Source organism: Giraffa tippelskirchi, chromosome 12 (genome assembly GCF_054371585.1).
Source record: "Giraffa tippelskirchi isolate mGirTip1 chromosome 12, T2T-mGirTip1v1.2.pri, whole genome shotgun sequence".
NCBI lineage: Eukaryota > Metazoa > Chordata > Mammalia > Artiodactyla > Giraffidae > Giraffa > Giraffa tippelskirchi.
The window spans coordinates 53,418,061-53,436,510 of record NC_137286.1 but is presented as its reverse complement, the minus strand read 5'-3'; positions in this window follow the sequence as shown (position 1 = coordinate 53,436,510).

Here is an 18,450-nt window from a genome sequence, read left to right as displayed (position 1 = left end):
AAATCCATCCACAGTGATCCTGTCTTGGCTTCTTTGTGATTCCCTTCCAAGCGACCAACAACATCCGTTTTGGGCCCAGTCGTATTTTGCCTTTGTGAAAGAATAGGGAATTTGGTAGCCAATTTAGTCCACTGTCTTGAGAAAGGTGGAAATATTCTCCTTTCCATATATTGAGCAACTGACAAATTGCTTATGTCTCCTATGTTTTCACTTTTCATTATTCATTAAAATGTTTTTAACTGAGCACTTATTAGGTACAAGGTGAAATGTTGTGCATTAGTTAATCAACAAACAAAATGCAAATGCTTGCTGCTTTAAACAAGGAATCACAGAGGCAGATATGGCATATAAATTGGTATAATTCCTACCAAACAGAAATGTATGATATTATAGAGCTGGATTGTCCTAAATGGCGGCCACTAGCCAAATATTGCTATTTAAATTAACTAAACTAAACTGATTCTGTCACACCAACTACATTTTTTAGAGTGCTCAATAGCTACTTGTGGCTCTTGGCTGCCATAATGGGAAGCACAGATACAGAACATTCCTGTTACTGCAGGAGATTCTATTGGACTTCTTAGCTATAATCCCCTAGCTTGTGTTTTCTTCATAATGTGTATAAATCTCTAGTTTACTTGTATTAATTTATATTTCATAGCTATCTATTCCACTAGAATGTAAACACAATGAAGGCAGGGCTTTGTTCTCTTTTTTAAAATTAATTTTTATGGAATATAGTTACTTTAGTGTTGTGGTAGTTTCTTGCTGTACAGCAAAGTGAATCAGTTATATGTGTGTGTGTATATATATGTGTGTGTGTGTTGTGTGTGTGTGATAGCCCCTCTTTTTAAGATTTCCTTCCAATTTAGGTCACCACTGAGCAATGAGTAGAGTTCCCTGAGCTCTACAGTAGGTTCTGATTTGTTATCTATTTACAGCTTTGCTTTCTTTACCATTTTTCCCCACAGGGCCTAGCACATAGGAAGTGCACAGTGAATTTACTGAATAAATGAAATAATGGACTAACAAACTAATCTGGAAAGGCTTTTAGGAATTCAGTTTTGAATTACCTGGAAGAGAAACTGGGGAAGGAAGAACATTCTAGAGAGGCCAGATGAAGGACCTGATATCCCTTCGAGGAGAAGAAAATGATGCCCTGTCCTTAGAGTTTAGCAGTGAGAGAGCAAAAGGAGGAAATTGTATGTGAGACAACCTGATGAGGTAGTGGTGCCCAATGGCAGAGCGTAGGACATGGTCTTCCTCTTTTTCTATTTCCTCTATTGGTCCAGCCTGGGCAATATGGGACTGGACCGCAGAGTTCCCACACCGGGAATATTCAGGTCTTCACGTTGCCAGCGCTTTCCTCTAACACCCAGGCTGGCTTGACCTGAGCCTGACACCCTACCCCGCCGCCCCCGCCTGACGCTTCCTTTGCTCACAGTCCTCTGTAGGCTCTGACAGAGCACTGCTCCTTTGATGCCAAAATTTTCACCAAAATGGGCCTCCATTTCTTGTTACTACCAGCAACTGCCCAAATTATATTTGAGCTCACTAAGAGTTTTATATAGTTAATTCTCCATAAAAGTCAACCCCTGGAGCTCACACTGCCAGCTCAAGTCCAGCTCACGCCGCGTCCTCTCTTTCCTGTTTCCTGCTGGTCGGTTGTGCTGAAGTCCCAGCGGGCCTCACCGCTGGACTTTTCTGACTCATTACACACGTCCCGCACGTCGGCCCTCGGGCTCCCCAATGGCACAATGAGGGCGCATAGGTGTCACTCAGGTACATCTCATTATGGAAGCCAGTGAGCTAAGGCTTTCCTTCTAAACTCTGTTCATCTCTTCAGGGGTAAATGAGATGTCTGTGCTCTGAGAAGCTCAAAGAAGTAGGCCCTTGTGCCTCGTGACCATTAAATGATGCTGATTTTAGCTGTAATGAACTGTGTTATACTAACTTATGGGCTTCCCAGGTAGCTCAGCTGGCAAAAAAATCTGCCTGCAATGCAGGAGACCCTGGTTCAATTCCTGGGTTGGGAAGTTCTCCTGGAGAAGGGATAGGCCATCCGCTCCAGTATTCTTGGGCTTCCCTTGTGTCTCAGACAGTAAAGAATCTGCCTGCAATTCGGGAGACCCCGGTTCGATTCTTGGGTCGGGAAGTTCCCCTGGAGGAGGGCATGGCAATCCACTCCAGCATTTTTGCCTGGAGAATCCCCATGGACAGAGGAGCCTGGCGGGCTACAGTCCCTGGGGTCACGAAGAGTTGGACACCACTGAGTGACTAAGCACAGCACATACTTACATCTTTAGTAATTTGAACGCTTGGCATAAGACTGTATGAAAAAGATTTGGAGAAACTCCTCTGGCTGTCCTGCGGTTAAGACTTCACCATCTAACGCAGGATGCGTGGGTTCGAGCCCTGGGCATGGGGGCTAGGATGCCGCATGCCTTGCAGCCAGGAAGCCAAAACCTAAAATAGAAGCAATATTGTACCAAATTCAATAAAATTTTCAAAACGGTCCACATAAAAAGATCTTAAAACAAAGAAAGCGATTGAGAAATATAGAAAACTAGCAGTAAACATATGGCAGAAACTTAATTTGTTGTGTGTATCAATCATTATATATATTACATATGAATGTATGTGTGAATGGATAGATAGATAGATAATGAATGCTCCTATCTTTTCTCTGTGCAAAGATGAATGAATACCCTTTTCCCCAGTCAATTTTTCTCACTCTGACTGTTTCCAGGGAACTCTTGGCAGGTCAGCTCTGGGCCTCTTAATAGATTCAAACGAGGTAAGAGCTGGATTTAGGAAGATTAGAAAGTCATTGGCAGGAGACTTAGGAGATGATAACACAAGCTTCTATGGAAGGAATTAGATGGGAGAGGGGAAGGAGGATTGGAGCAGGAATTTAACTTGGTGGTAAGTATATGTGCAGATGAGGCGGGAGACATGGCTTTGTGAAAAGAGGATATTAAGTTTTGCTTCTTTCAGGAATATTTAAAAGTAATGCAGCAGACATTTATACTCCCTTCAGTTATTTTTCTACGCTGAGCTGATTTTGTTTTTCAAACTGGGTACTGTGTTGAGATGGGCTTCGAATAAGCTCTTTACACAGATATATTTCAAATGTTTAGCTGATAATTTTGCCCTGAAAAATTCAAGGACAGAGAAAAGTTATATGCACGAAAATATTCCTCTAAGAAAAATGGTAGTGATGAACCTGTTTGTAGGGAAGGAACAAAGATGCAAATATAGAGAACAGACTGGACACAGTGGAAGAAGGAGAGAGTGGGACAGACTGAGAGAGTAGCATTGAGACCTATGCATTACCATGCGTAACAGAGAGAGCTAATGGGAAGTTGCTGTATAACACAGGGAGCTCAACATGGTAACCTTTGACAACCTACATGGGTAGGATGGGACGGTGGGGGGGGGTCAAGAAGGAGGGGATATATGCTTACTTATGGCTGATTCATACTGTGGTATAGCAGAAGCCATCACAATATTGTAAAGCAATTATCTACCTCTAAAAATATAAATTAAAAGCAAAGCATTCCTAAGGATATCAGAAACCGGAGACATTCATGTTGTCACCAAACAGGAAAAGGAGCCTGTAAATTATGGTTCTCAGCTGTCTGGAAACATCAACACGAGCAATACGGCTCAACCATTCTTGAACTCCTTGTGTGTGCCATTTTCAAAGCCCTTTGCTTATAATAGCCTGTTTAGTTTTCACAGTACCATTATGAGGTAGATGTTTACGATCGCCCATTTTTGGATGGAGGTGCTGAAGCATAAACAAGGTAACCAACTCAACCAACGTCACAAAACTAGGGAGTAGCAGAGGATTTCAGAACCAGGCAGTCTTATTTCAGGGTCAGTGCTTTCAGTCAATGCATCATACTGTGGTGCATGATGCGGACTTAGCGACAAATAAGGAAAAGTCACTCTTGAAAAGTTACATGATGATGCAGAACCCAAAATTTTATGAGATGCTAACATCACAGATGTGCACAGATCTACGTGGATGTGAGCTGGGTCTGGAAAGGAGACATGTTGTACTGGAATCAAGGCTGATCTACCTGATTATTTTGAACTATCATAATAATATGATTTTTGCAAACAAAAGAATAAAAACCAGGATAATTACAGGCAAATTGGAAAACCTATTCCAATTGTTTGCTTTTCCTCCATATACTTGATTTTACATATGCATTTGAACATGCTTTTCCTTGCTATTTTGCCTCTTTTAAAAAAATCTCTCGCATACTTCTTTGGTAGGATTTTTAAAGATGGCAATTAAATCCACATATAAACATATGGTTATGTCTAGTTACACAATTAATGTTAATATATGGCATACAATCATCATCTAATTGGAGTTATATAGCATGTGGTGACATAATTATAACATGTAATGATGGAAAGATCCTTATTTAAGCCGAGTAAAATGAGTGCACTTGGAATTTGATGATTCTTAAATTACAATTTTCCAGTTGCTCCAAGAGTCTTTCAGGGACAGGCACCAGCTGAGCTCTGCCTATTGTTATGAAGGAAAAAAGAAAACAATTTAAATACATGAGAAAATAAGGTTCTGTGAAGTGTGATGTTCCTTGTTTTAATCAGAAAAGAAAGGTTAGCCAACAGACAGTTTGTTAAATAACAATTTGGGCTTCCCTGGTGGCTCAGACTGTAAGAATCCGCCTGCAATGCAGGAGACCTGGGTTCCATCCCTGGACTGGGAAGATCCCCTGGAGCTGAAACCAAAAAAAAAAATGTATTACTTCCGGTAATACATTTAAGTGCATCTCATTGGTCCATGGAGAGCATCTCCATTAATCAGGAGCAGGGCACAGTGAAACCACCTGCCATCCGGCTTATCTTTACCCACTCTGGTCCCTCACGACATATTTTTTTCCCCTGGGCCAGACATCCTGTTACAAACATCTCATCCTTTGCAGAGTGCTTTGCTTCTGGAAAGGGCAGAAGACAACCCCATCTAGCAGCCCTAATTGGAAGGCGGGACGTGACCTCCCCTTCACTCTGGAGAAAGTGATGAAAGTTTCCGAGGCTGTGGTTAATGACAGGAAACGCATAAGTGGACAAAGTATCAGGTATCAAGAAATGAGTTTGGGAGTAATAAAACAAATTAAGGGAAGGAAAAAAATGTCAGCTAAACATGGAAGTGTCCCTTCGAGCCGACCTGTATTAAGTTGTGGACTCTTCTGCCAAGGAGAAGGCTCTGAGCCGCCCACGTTCAATAGTTGAAAACCCCATAGGTTTACACGTTGAAGACGAGAAATGCTGCGTGACCTGCTTATGGAATATTTTTGTTTTGCTATGATTCGTTGAAAACCTCAAGAACTGCCTCAGCACTGGGGCCTGGAGACTTGGAGTGAGTGTGCTTGATTTAGAAGTTGTTTTTGCCTGTGTTTTTCTTTCTTTCTTTAAATGAACTGCCAGAAACTCATTCAGAAAATCCATGGGTCACGTCGAACCCTGTTTAGGAACCTCAGGCTTCCCTGAAGGACATCCTCCCCAGAGTCTAAGTGATGAGGAGGACCCCAGCTACCCAGGGTGTTGGAGTCATGGGAGCATCCCTAGTCTTCTCTGCTATAATGGATGAGCTAGTTTTTCCCTCTAGATTTTTTTTCCCTCATATGTCAGATAAAGCTATGGTTTTCCCGGCAGTCATGTACAGATGTGAGAGCTGGACCATAAAGAAGACTGAGCTCTGAAGAATTGATGCTTTTGAACTGTGGTGTTGGAGAAGACCCTTGAGAGTCCCTTGGACTGTAAGGAGATCCAACCAGTCCATCCTAAAGGAAATCAGTTCTGAATATTCATTGGAAGGAGTGATGCTGAAGCTGAAACTCCTATACTTTGGCCACCTGATGCAAAGGACTGATGCTGAAGCTGAAGCTCCAATACTTTGGCCACTTAATGTGAAGAACTGACTCATTGGAAAAGACCCTGATGCTGGGAAAGATTGAGGGTAAGAGGAGAATGGGGGCGACAGAGGATGAGATGGTTGGATAGCATCACTGACTCAATGGACATGAGTTTGAGTAAACTCGGGGAGTTGGTGATGGACAGGGAGGCCTGGCATGCTGCAGTCCACGGGGTCACAAACAGTCAGCAATGACTGAGTGACTGAGTAACAACATATAAAGATGTGAACTAGGCAGTTTCAAAGCTACCTGAGGGTAAAAATATACCTTTTCTTCTAGAAGCCCCTATGATTCAAGTCCTGAGCCATCAGAAAGGTGGGCGTTATCTTGAGGGCCTGACTGCAGCATCAGGTTCCACCTCAGCCTTGGGGTTCCAGCTTCTGGATACGTTAAGCTCTTCCTATGGCATTTGCTCAATGGACTGGCTTAAGGCAAACAACGACTAGTTCCAAACCAGAAGAAAACGTGGGGCGTGACCTGGGGCTGTGCTGAAATAGGAATTGTCATGACCTCACACCTTGGCAGGTCAGCCCGGAAGCCCCATCTATCCAGGACCAAACCAACCCAAGGGCATGCAATTGTTGTTAGTCATTTCCTGCTTCATCTGGGTGCTTCTAGGCCTGACCCTGACCACTGCAGATCTCCCCTGGGGTCCTTGGAGGTCAGAAAAACGATTCTGACCCTCAGCCAGGCTCTCTGAGAATGATCAGAATAGGTGGAAGGGGCTGTCCTCCAGGTTCCTAGGGATACATTCCTTTAGGGATGCAAGGGCTTTAGCCTTAGGAACAGGCTTTAGGAACAGGCACTCCGAACATTCCTAGGGGCTGCTGTTCCCTGGTTTCTGCTGTGAAGATGACCTTCCTGAGAGGCAGGCATAAACTGGATGTGAGAAGGGCTAGGATGGTATAGATCTGCTCCTGGGTTCCCTGGGTGTAGAGGGTCCCACTTAGTATCCTAGATCAGGCCCCGTGTGCATCATAGGGTGAATCCTGGATCCCCTCTAGTCCATCCCAGCTTGTTCAGGGAGCCCCAGTAGATCTCTCATGTGTTCAATGGGAAGTCAGCTTTCCCGGCAACCACTTCCCTTCTCCTGATGTTGTCACCATCTTCACGGGGCTCCTGGGTTATAGTCCATATGCAGACTTGTCTGCTCATGGGTTAAGACACTACCCTGTGTTCCTACTGCAGCTCCTCCATCAGATACATGAGGAATTCTGACTTTTTGTGCTTCTCTGCCCTTTGTCCTCTGACTGTGGATTTGCTGAAGTGCAGGAGACATGGTGCATCATCTAACAGAAGCACAGAGAAAGTCACACACCTGGTCCTTTATCCAGATGTTAGTGAGGCTCCTATTTTGTGTACTTGTCATGTATGCTTTTTTTTCATTTGTTTTTAATTGGAGGATAATTGTTTTACAGTGTTGTACTGGTTTTTGCTGTACAACAACGTGAATCAGCCGTAAGTATACATGTGTCTCCTCCCTCTTGAACCTTCCTCCCACCCCCACCCCTCACTGTTGTCACAGAGCACGAGGCTGCGCTCTCTGTGCTATGCAGCAACTTCCCACTAGCTAGCGATTATACACATGGCAGAGTGTGTGTTTCAATGCTGCTCTCTCAGTTTGTTCCGCTCTCTTTCCCCTGCTGTGTCCACAAGTCTGTGCTCTATGTCTGTGTCTCTGTTCCTGCCCTACAAATAGGTTCATCTGTACCACTTTTCTAGATTACATATACATGTGCTAATATATGAGATTTGTTTTTCTCTTTCTGATGTACTTCACTCTATATAGTAGGCTCTAGGTTCATCTACCTCATTAGAACTGACTGAAATACGTTCCTTTTTTATGGCTGAGTAATATTCCATTGTATGTATGTATCACAACTTCTTTATCCATTCATCTGTCAATGGACATCTAGACTGCTTCCATGTCCCAGCTATTGCAAATAGTGCTGCCTACCCACTGGCCATGTACATAAATTTATAGGGGCCAGAACCAGAAATCAGTCTGACTTACACATTTTCCTTCAGGGCCCTGGTATCTCTATTATTTGAACACAGGATTTCTGCAATATGCTTTATGTGCTGGCCCCTCAAGCATAGAAATGCTTGCTGGGCTGCCCTTGAGTTGTTCTGAGCTCAATGAAGAAAACCTGTATATCTCAGCAGAAACAGAACTTGGGCAGATTCTGGGCCTCCAAGTCTCAAGGTCAAGCAGTTGACAAAACTGTTCCTGTCTGTTGTATTTATTCAAAGATGTTAAAATTGATGTGTTAATCAGGCACAGTAGTCACAGCACACCCATGTGAGGTTCCAGGGTAAAAATGTGAATTTTTTAAATAAGTAAGCTAGAGCTCACTGCACAACTCTTGGGCCCCTCAGAGTCCTCATATCTAGTCCAAGGCAATGAACGCATTGAAGAAGTTACAGAAATAAAAACTTGGTGATGAGTTTTGGAGAAAGCTGTGGAATCTTGTCAACACTTCTTCCTGCCCCATTCTCAGGCCAAATCAAGGGTGGGTGGGAGGGTACAGCTTCCTCTCTAGACTCTTTTTGTTGTTTTTGTTCAGTTGTTAAGTCGTGTCCGACTCTTTGCAACCCCATGAACTGCAGCACATCAGCCTTCCCTGTCCTTCACTATCTCCCGGAGCTTGGTCAAACTCATGTCCATCGAGTCGGTGATGCCCTCCAACCATCTCATCCTCTGCTGCCCTCTTCTCCTCCTGCCTTCCATCTTTCCCAGCATCAGGGACTTTTCCAGGGAATCAGCTCTTCACATCAGGTGGCCAAAGTGTTGGAGCTTCAGCATCAGTCTTTCCAATGAATATTTGGGGTTGATTTCCTTTAGGATTGACTGGTTTGATCTTGCTGCCCAAGGGATTCTCAAGAGTCTTCTCCAGCATCACAGTTTGAAATAATCAATTTTGTGGCCCTCAGCCTTCTTTGCTGTCCAGCTCTCACATTTGCACGTGACTACTGGGGAAACCGTGGCTTTGGCTATATGGACCTTTGTTGGCTCTAAACTCTAGCAGTAGGACGTTCAGCAGACCACTTGCAGAGTGATATGTGCTCTGATTGCTGGTAGAGCAAGCAGTGAGAAAGAAGAGAAGAGATGAAAGAGATAGAAGAAGGTGTAAGAAGAGAGAAGATTTCACATTAAATTTTAAGACTGATTTTTTAGAGTGGTCTTAGGTTCACAGAAAATTTGAGGGCAAGGCACAGAGACATCCCGTGTAAACCCCGTCCCCACACGTTATGCTCTCTCATCATCAACATCCCCCACCGAGGGGCACATTTATTGCAACTGATGAAGCTACACATCATCACCACCCAAGGTCTCTAGCTCACATTAATTTTAAATTTTGATTGTCTTCTAATTAAAGATTTTTAAAAAAATTTTTTAAATTTCATATTGAAATATGCTGCTGCTACTGCTGCTAAGTCACTTCAGTCGTGCCCGACTCTGTGCGACTCCATAGATGGCAGCCCACCAGTCTCCCTGTCCCTGGGATTCTCCAGGCAAGAACACTGGAGTGGGTTGCCATTTCCTTCTCCAATGCATGAAAGGGAAAAGGGAAAGTGAAGTCGCTCAGTCGTGTCCGACTCTTGGCGACCCCATGGACTGCAGCCTACCAGGCTCCTCCGTCCATGGGATTTTCCAGGTGAGAGTACTGGAGTGGGCTGCCATTGCCTTCTCCGATATTGAAGTATAGTCCACTAACAATGTGTTAGTTACAGGTGTCTGATATTGCTTATGTGTGGAGTCATAAAAAATTGATGCAAATGAACTTACGTACAAAGCAGAAACAGACTTTAAGGATGAACTTATGGTGAACTTTTTTTTTTTTTTTACCGTGGCCCCAGCCACAGCGGTGGGGAATGAGAGGAGACTGCAAGTCCCGTGCTTGCTCACCTAGGGCCGTCGAGCTTGTTCCTTATATGGGCGAGGGTGGGGGTGTGTCCGGGAGGTTGGGCTGCAGGGCCGCCTTTAGGAGGTTTGCCCAACCCTCTGGAGGCGGCAAGAGCAGGGGACATGCACCGTACCCTGCTTTTGCTGCCAACTCCCTGCTTTTGCTCCCAATTCCCTGCTTTTGCTCCTAACACCATGTTTTCCCTCCAGGTTCATCAGAAGTAGCAGCTGGTTTTTTTTTTTTTTTTTGGGTCTTTTTGTATCTTGAGTTTTTACATTTAGTAGGTTTGGACAAACCTATAATGACATGTCTCCACCATTATAGTGTTATACAGAGTATTTTCATCGCCCAAACATTCTCTGTGCTCCATCTATTCTTCCTGACCCCTGGCCACTACTGACCTTTTTGCTGTCTTCTTAGTTCTGCTTTTTCCAGAATGCCATACAGCTGGAATAAATACAATATGTAGCCTTTTCAGATTGGCTCCTTTCACTTAGCCCTATGCAGTTAAGATTCCTCCATGTCTTTACATAGCTCGATAGCCCATTTATTAATATTTTTAGCTGTGAATAATATTAGATTTTGTAGATGTACCACAGTTTATTTACTCATTCACCTACTGAAGGACGAGTTGGTTGCTTTCAATTGTTGATAATTATGAATAAGGCTGATAGAAACTTTCGTGGGCAGATTTTTGTGTAGATATAAGTTTTCAAGTCCTTTGGGTAAATACCAAGGGGCAAACTTGCTGGATTGTATGATAAGAATGTGCTTAGTTTTATAAATCGCCACACTGTCTTCGAAGGTGCCTGGACCATTTTGTGAAATCAAGTTCTGACAGATCAATTTCAGAATAGAAACCACATTTGCTACTTGAAGTGACCTGCATGTCTATCTCTTGCCTAAGAACTGAATAAGACACAGAATTTCTCAAGCCAGTGGGAGATGATAAAAAAGTTATTAGACAAACTAAACTTGTTAAGCCCCTGCTTGTAAGATGTTTGCATCATACATACAGCATCCACCAAAAAACAGTTGTATCCCAGGGCGCATGACTAGTCTGGGCAGGATAGACTGGGGTTTTAATTCTGCTCTTGTTACAGTCCTTAGAAAAATGTCTTACCTTTCTAAGACTCAGCTTATCCATCTGTCAAATGGAGATCATAATGCCTGCTTTTAAGATTATTGTAAGGAATACATGGACTTCTTTTGTGGCTCAGATGGTAAAGAATCTGCCTGCAATGCAAGAGACCTGGTTTGATCCCTGAGTTGGGAAGATCCCCTGGAGAAGGGAATGGTTACTCATGCCAGTATTCTTGCCTAGAGAATTCCATGGACAGAGGAGCCTGGTAGGCTACAGTGCATTGGGTCATAAAGAGTTGGGCATTACTGAGCGACTTTCACTTTCACTTTCACTTAAGGACTACATGAATCAAATCAGCAAAGCGTAGTCACTACTCAATGTCTGGCATATAGCTAAGTAGTCAATAAATGTTAGCTCTTCTTTATTTTTGTGAAGAGGCCAAAGCATTTTAGAATAAAAGCTGAAAAAGTTTTAGAACCAAAGAACTCAGCATGGAATTTGTTAGAATAAGTAAAGCTTGGGAACCTCTTAATTGCCTTGAACAATCAGGTTGAACATATGACTGAAAACACAAATAAGCATAAATAAGAACTGAAAGCCAAACTTTGTGGGAAAAAGATGTAGAACACCTCAAAACTGTAACGAGAGCTCGAATTTATTGAGCACTTTATACATGCTACTCTTCTCGTGTCCAGTTCTTTGGGACCCTATGGACTGTAGGTATCATGTTCCTCTGTGCATGAAATCTTCAAGGCGAGAATACAGGAGTGGGCTGCCATTTCCTTCTCCAGGGGATCCTCCCAACCCAGGGATTGAACCCACATCTCTTACATCTCTTGCATTGCCTGGCAGGTTCTTGACCACTAGCACCACCTGGGAAGCCCTTATCACTTTATTTACGGTGTCATCACATTATCCTCTTTCTTAGAGAAAGGGATTGAGGCACAGGGCAGTTCAATCACCTGCCCCAGGCAGTTACACCGTGACAGAAGCAGGTTTTGCACTGAGATGGGCCTGTGCTCTAATCTACTGCAGTGCAGACCTGCCTTTTGAGACACACGGAGCAGGCACTGGCTGGCTCTTCCTAAATTGCCAAATGAACGAGGCCTTGGGAAATGGTTTAGCAGTGACAGTCACGCCTCAGGAACGGCTGCTGAATAGAAATAAGGAGAGCCAGACAGCTGCTTCCTGATCTAATGACCTCCCTTTCTTAGGACTGGCTTCCACATCTATTACGTGGATCAAATTTGAAAGCAGAGCTATGTTTCTTCTGGATCCAGGCAGCTACCTTGAATACAGAAAATACTTGGCTATTTATCGCTGTCATAAATTGCTTGTGGTGTGCTGTGGAAAACAGAGGATGGCGCCAAGCAGGAATCTATCAATATGGTCAAAAGATTTCCATCCCTTTCTAGCCCCAGTCTGTACGTTGGTTATTTTCTATAAAAGCAGGAAAAATAAGTTTAAACAAATTTTTTTAAAGGAAGCATTATGCTACTTACTAAATGTAGGTATGTGTGTTTAATATGCTCATTTGATGCTTTTGAATCATGATGCTGGAGAAGACTCTTTAGAGTCCCTTGGACTGCAAGGAGATCAAACCAGTCAGTCCTAAAGGAAATCAGCCTGAATATTCATTGGAGGATTGATGCTGAAGTTGAAACTCCAATAATTTGGCCACCTGATGCAAAGAGCTGACTCATTGGAAAAGACCCTAATGCTGGGAAAGATTGAAGGCAAAAGGAGAAGGGGTAGACAGAGGATAAGATTGTTAGATAGCATCACTGACTCAATGGACATGAATTTAAGCAAACTCTGGGAGATAGTGGTCAGGGGAGCCTGGTGTGCTGCAGTCCAGTGGGTTGCAAAGAGTTGGACACGACTTGGCGACTGAATAAAAATGATAGTTGAAAGCCAAACTGTCTTCAAACATACTGTAATTTATCCTTTGAGGGAAAATTGACACCTACGCATGCTTAGCCATGAAATAGGAGAATTGGCAATGTGATTATTTTATTCATAATTTAGACCATTTATGTAACAAAAAAATAAAAATATTTTAAAGCCAACTGGAAACAAATCATGTTTCATAATAGTATTAAAAACTAGCATCTGTGAGTTACATGCCTCATTTAAAAAGGCTAAATCACTGGCTGGCAAATTAAGGGCATTATGTCTTGTGTGGAACTATTTGCTTTGGCTGGTTGATCAGGATTTTATGTTTTAGCCCTATACCAGATTAGTTTCTAATTTTGATCAATCCAACTCTAATATCATTGAATAACACAATCATTCACTCATATATTTTCTAGTTTTTGCTTGTTTTGATAATGATAAAGAATTTAACAAATAAAAATGCCTTTCAATAACAGGGCTTTTGTTCACAGTCAAAAATATACAAAATTCCAGTTATAAGTCCTAAGGGTGCAATGTATAACGTGATAAAAATGATTAACATTACTCTCTGTTATACATGCATGTTATTAATAGGTTAAATCCTATGGTTTTCATCAGACAAAAAATTTGTTTATTTCTTTATTATTGTGTCTATATGAGACAATGAATGTTCACTTAACTTGCTGTCATAATCACTTCATGATGTGTGTAAGTCAAACCAGTAAGCTGTACACCTTAAACTTATGCAGTGCTGTCTGTCAATTACATCTTAATACAACTAGAAGAAACCCTAAAAAACAAAGAACAAAAATAGGGCTTTCTTTCTTAAGCCATTGATACAATTTTTTTTGTTTGTTTGTTTGTGATTCTGACTACATTATACTCATACAACAAATGATGTTTGTGGATTCCTCCATTGAATCATTCATTAAACATTTATTAATTATGCTGGAAATATATGCCAGGAACTATGTTAGGCCCAAGAGGATAAAACGATGGGCAAAATAAACATAGTTTTTAAATAGATCTTATGGCCTTAAGTAAACAGTTGGCAAACTTTTCCTGTAAAGAATCAGGAATTTGGGACTCTGGAGACAACACAGCTTCCATCCTAACTGCTGAGCTCTGCTATTATAATGCAAGGGCAGCAGTGGGTTATACTCAAAGCAGGAAGCATCTCTGTGTTCCAGCAAAACTTTACAAAAACAGGCAAGGGACTGGATTTAGACCTCTAGCTGTAGTTTTCCAACCCCTGGTCTAGGGGGAAAGCTGCATACTTATCAAATAATCAGGCAGATTATTTGCAAAGGTAAGTTTGCAGACTGTAAAACCGCATTTGGCGAAGGGCCATGGATGAGAGCTGCATTTGATGGTCAGCATGAACAACAGATGGCTTCCATGTGGACTTAAACAGTCAGAGAGGTCTTTCCCGGGAGAAGGGACAATTGAGCTGCCACTGCAATGATGGAGTAGAAGTTAATTTGGCAAAAAGCCAGCGAAGGGAAACGTGCTCCACGCAGAAGGAACAAGATATGCAATAGCCTTGTTATCCAAAGGTGTTTCAGCTTTAGGAAGTGAAGGAAGACCATAGTGGCTGGAACATTGTGAAGATGAGGGCATGAGGTGAAAGATAGAGAGGGGCAAAGCTTTTCAGATGACTGCATGGAGAACTATTCCAAGACCATCGGTGCTTTAGAGCTGTTACTGTTGTTCAGTCATTAAGTCATGTCTGACTCTTTGCAATCCCATGGACTGCAACATGCCAGACTTCCCCGTCCTTCACTATCTTCTGAAGTTTGCTCAAACTAATGTCCATGGACTCAATAGTGCCATCCAACCATCTCTTCCTCTGCTGCCCGCTTCTCCTCCTGCCTTCAATCTTTCCCAGCATCAAGGTCTTTTCTAGTGAGGTGGCTGTTTGCATCAGGTGGCCAAAGTATTGAGGCTTTAGCTTCAGCATCAGTTCTTCCAGTGAATATTCAAGGTTAGTTTCCTTTAGGATTAACTTATTTGGTCTCCTTGCAGTCCAAGGGACTCTCAAGAGTCTTCTCCAGTTAGGTGCTTCCAAATAACTCCAAGCTCCCACTTGTAAATCTGAACTGGGAATCCAAAGCTTAGTTATTGCTCCCAAACCCAAGGCAAGGCTGTGTGATTCTGTCATATGTCTCCTGAAAGTGTAAACTTGACTTTTCCTGACCCTGCTGCTCCAAGCTCAGTGGAGTGGGCCCAGGGCTGGAAACAGTCTGGAATAAAGAAGAGGTGCTGGGGTAGAAGGTGCAATGCAAAGACTTGGTTGGAGTCTCAGCTCCTGTTAATGTGATCTCCAAGATACCGTGGATAGTCACGATGTAACAAATTTATAGAGCACCCAGCTCTGTGGGTTTTACACGGGATTCTGAGAAGTTCCTAGGTTATGCAGAGGTGCTTTGGAAGACCCAGGTAGGTTAGAGGGAGACCCAGTGGGCTGCCAGGGCTTTAAACCGACCTGTTCCATGTGATCGCTAAAAAAACAGACTTAAATACTGAATGATATTTCAATTTAATAAACATGTCTTAAGGTAGAAAAAAATTGAGCTCTATAGCACCATTGCCTCTTCCTTTCTAGGGTGAGGAAATCAAGGTCCCATATGGTTAGACAGTTGGCTCCTTAAGAGCTGACCCTTAGGCTGCTCTCTTTCCTCTTTCGCATGACTGCAGGCCTGTCCCTCAGCCTGGCTATCACTTCTCCCAGCAACAGTCTCTTTATCTGGGAATGACTACTGTAAGACGTGCTGCCAAGAGGATGGAGTAGAGGACAACTTTCAAACTGCCTTCGTTGGCCTGGAAACAGCATGAATGGGAAGGAATGTTCATGAAACTCAGGTGCTTTGAGGGCTTAGGTGCCTCATCAAACCCCAGTGGACGTGCAACAAGCAGGACCAGAGATGCGTGGAGGCCCAGGAACCTCCACAGAAAATTAGAGATGAGGTATGGTCTGTGGTGGCTTCCCAGGCAGTGCTAGTGGTAAAGAATCCTCCTGTCAATGCAGGAGATGTAAGAGATGCAGGTTTAATCCCTGGGTCGGGAAGATCCCCTGGAGGAGGAAATGGCAACCCACTCCAGTACTCTTGCCTGGAGAATCCCATGGACAGAGGAGCCTGGTAGGCTACTGTCCATGGGGTTGCAAAGAGTCAGACACGACTGACCATATGCGCACTTTACTTACTTTACTTAACTTATGTTATGGTCCATGGTGAGAGGCAACAGGAGTGATGGAAAAAGAGGGGAGCCAGCCCTCCCTGGAAAAGGGAACAGAGACTGGGAAAGAATTTCTCAAGCAGTCATTGACTGCTGTGGAACCTCTTGGAAAATCCTGAGCCTCTGTGGGCTGGTCCTGTGTTATAGACCCTGAACCTGGCCTCTGAAATAGCCAGGCTTCTTCACAAGGCTGTGGTCCTGTCCAAGGAGCTTGGTGAGCTCCGAGCTGCACACTGTAATTGGGAAATGGAAGCAGGACCGCCCCATTGTAACTCATTCAACAACGGTTTCCTGATCCCTACTCTCAAGTGTGGTCCTGTGGTTCAATGTTCAAACTGGAAAATTCCTGTCATTTTTAAAGGAGAATAAATTCTCCTGAAATCAGTAGGATTCCATTCTTCTCTGTCTCCTCACTCCATTGGTTTTTTTGTCACCCCACATCATAGGTGGCATTCTCATCAAAATTTTGCCCATAACTTCCTCTGGATTTAGTACATTGTTTCCAGATCCATGTCTTATGCTGCACAGACCTGCAAAGTTGTGTCTCTACTTGTGAATGTCAGCTTCAGGTTGACTCTGGTGAACAAAAGATCAGATTCCCATTCCTGAGGTTGGGAATCAACTGCCCTAAACCTGGTGGGTTCCAATTTGGAAAGACAGTAAATCTAAGGACAGTTAACCTCTTTCCAGGTCTCTTGACCCCTACTGGCAAATGTCTCATTGAACATGGAGCAGACAGCTCTGATTTTTCCAAGTCCTGTTAACCAGAAACTGCCTTCGAGCAGGGATAGCATCAAAGTACATAGGTGGCCCAGTGATTTTAGCTGGTTGGCACTTCAAATTGTTGCAGACTTATTTTCCAGTTCTTTCACTGTGCATATGGGAGACAAACAGAAGATGTCCTAGTAGCTTGTCATTAAAATCTCTGTCTGTGTGAGCTCACAAAGCCCCTTGTCTCTATTTCAGGCTGGGATTCTGCGTTTCAGCTTTGCTGTTGGCAACGAGACAGCGTTAGGTCCCTGCAGCTGGTCCTCAAATGTGCTGTACTCCTCTCTTGGTAGGGGAATTGAACTGGATTGTCATGATAAAGAGCATCTGGTATTTGAACTCCCGCATGGCAATATTATAAAATATCTGCCTGTCAAATTTTATGTAGCTTGATTATACATTTATCCATTACTCCCCCACTGCCTTCAAGAAAGGGTAAAAAAAATAAAATAAACCCATTTGATTGAATTTTAAAATAATCAACCACGTGGGTGTCCTTTTTAAATTTATCAGACTAATTTCAAATATTAAAGCCTTAGAATAAGGAGAATAAAGACCCTAGTATGCAAAAAGGAAGAAAAGCATAATGAGAACTGCAGTTTAGAAGAATTTTTACACTGCTACTAATGGGAAAAGTGAAATGAGGCAAGTGGGGATAAAAAGCTTGTTTTTGAGATTGATCTTTAAAGATACTTCTAATGACTGTAGAAATGTATTCCAGAGACAAGAGAAGTGGAGTTATTAATTGTGTAATAATCTATCCTTTTCTATCAGCATCAAACACTAATGTGATATCTGAGATTCATATTCTATCATACCAGGAATGATTTCATTATGTTACTTTTATTTTTTAATTATTTTTTGAGATTTTTTTTATGTGGGCCATTTTTAAAGTCTTCCTTGAATTTATTGAAGTATTGCTTCTGTTTTATGTTTAGGTTTTTTGGCCACAGGCATGTGGGATCTTCATTCCCTGAGCAGGCATTGAACCCATACTCCCTGCATTAGAAGATGAAGTCTTAACCTTTGGACCACCAGGGAAGTCTCAGTATGTGCCTTTTATATGCAACAAAGTGTTACACTGTAGAGAAGGAATTTCACTAGGAGTCTGTTGATGGTTTTCAGTCAAGATGCAACATGGACCTGAGCAAAAAGCCCTGAATTTTTTAATGACATTTAAAAACTAGACACTGTTTACCAAGTACTTTGCGTGCATTCTCAGAATCTTATAACATATGATCATCCTTTTTACATGGAAAGGACTACTAGGAGTCAAGTTACAGTAGCTCATGAGAGTGGGTTTTTAATTTTCAGGGATTTTTCAAGTCAATTGCTAAATACAGCCATTTTTTAAAAAATATAAGTTTACTTTAAAAGAAATAATAGTGAATAAGTCAATACTCAAGACTCATCAATTCCTATCTTACTACGTTTTACTAATATTTATACTCTTAAGAATATATATAGCTATTGTTATTGCATGCTTCAAAGATTATAAATTTCTGTGATAAGATGCATCTTTTCCCATCTCCACATTTGGTGAGGTCATCTTGTTGCTTGAAATAGACCACAATGGCAATATTTATACCACAAAAGTCAG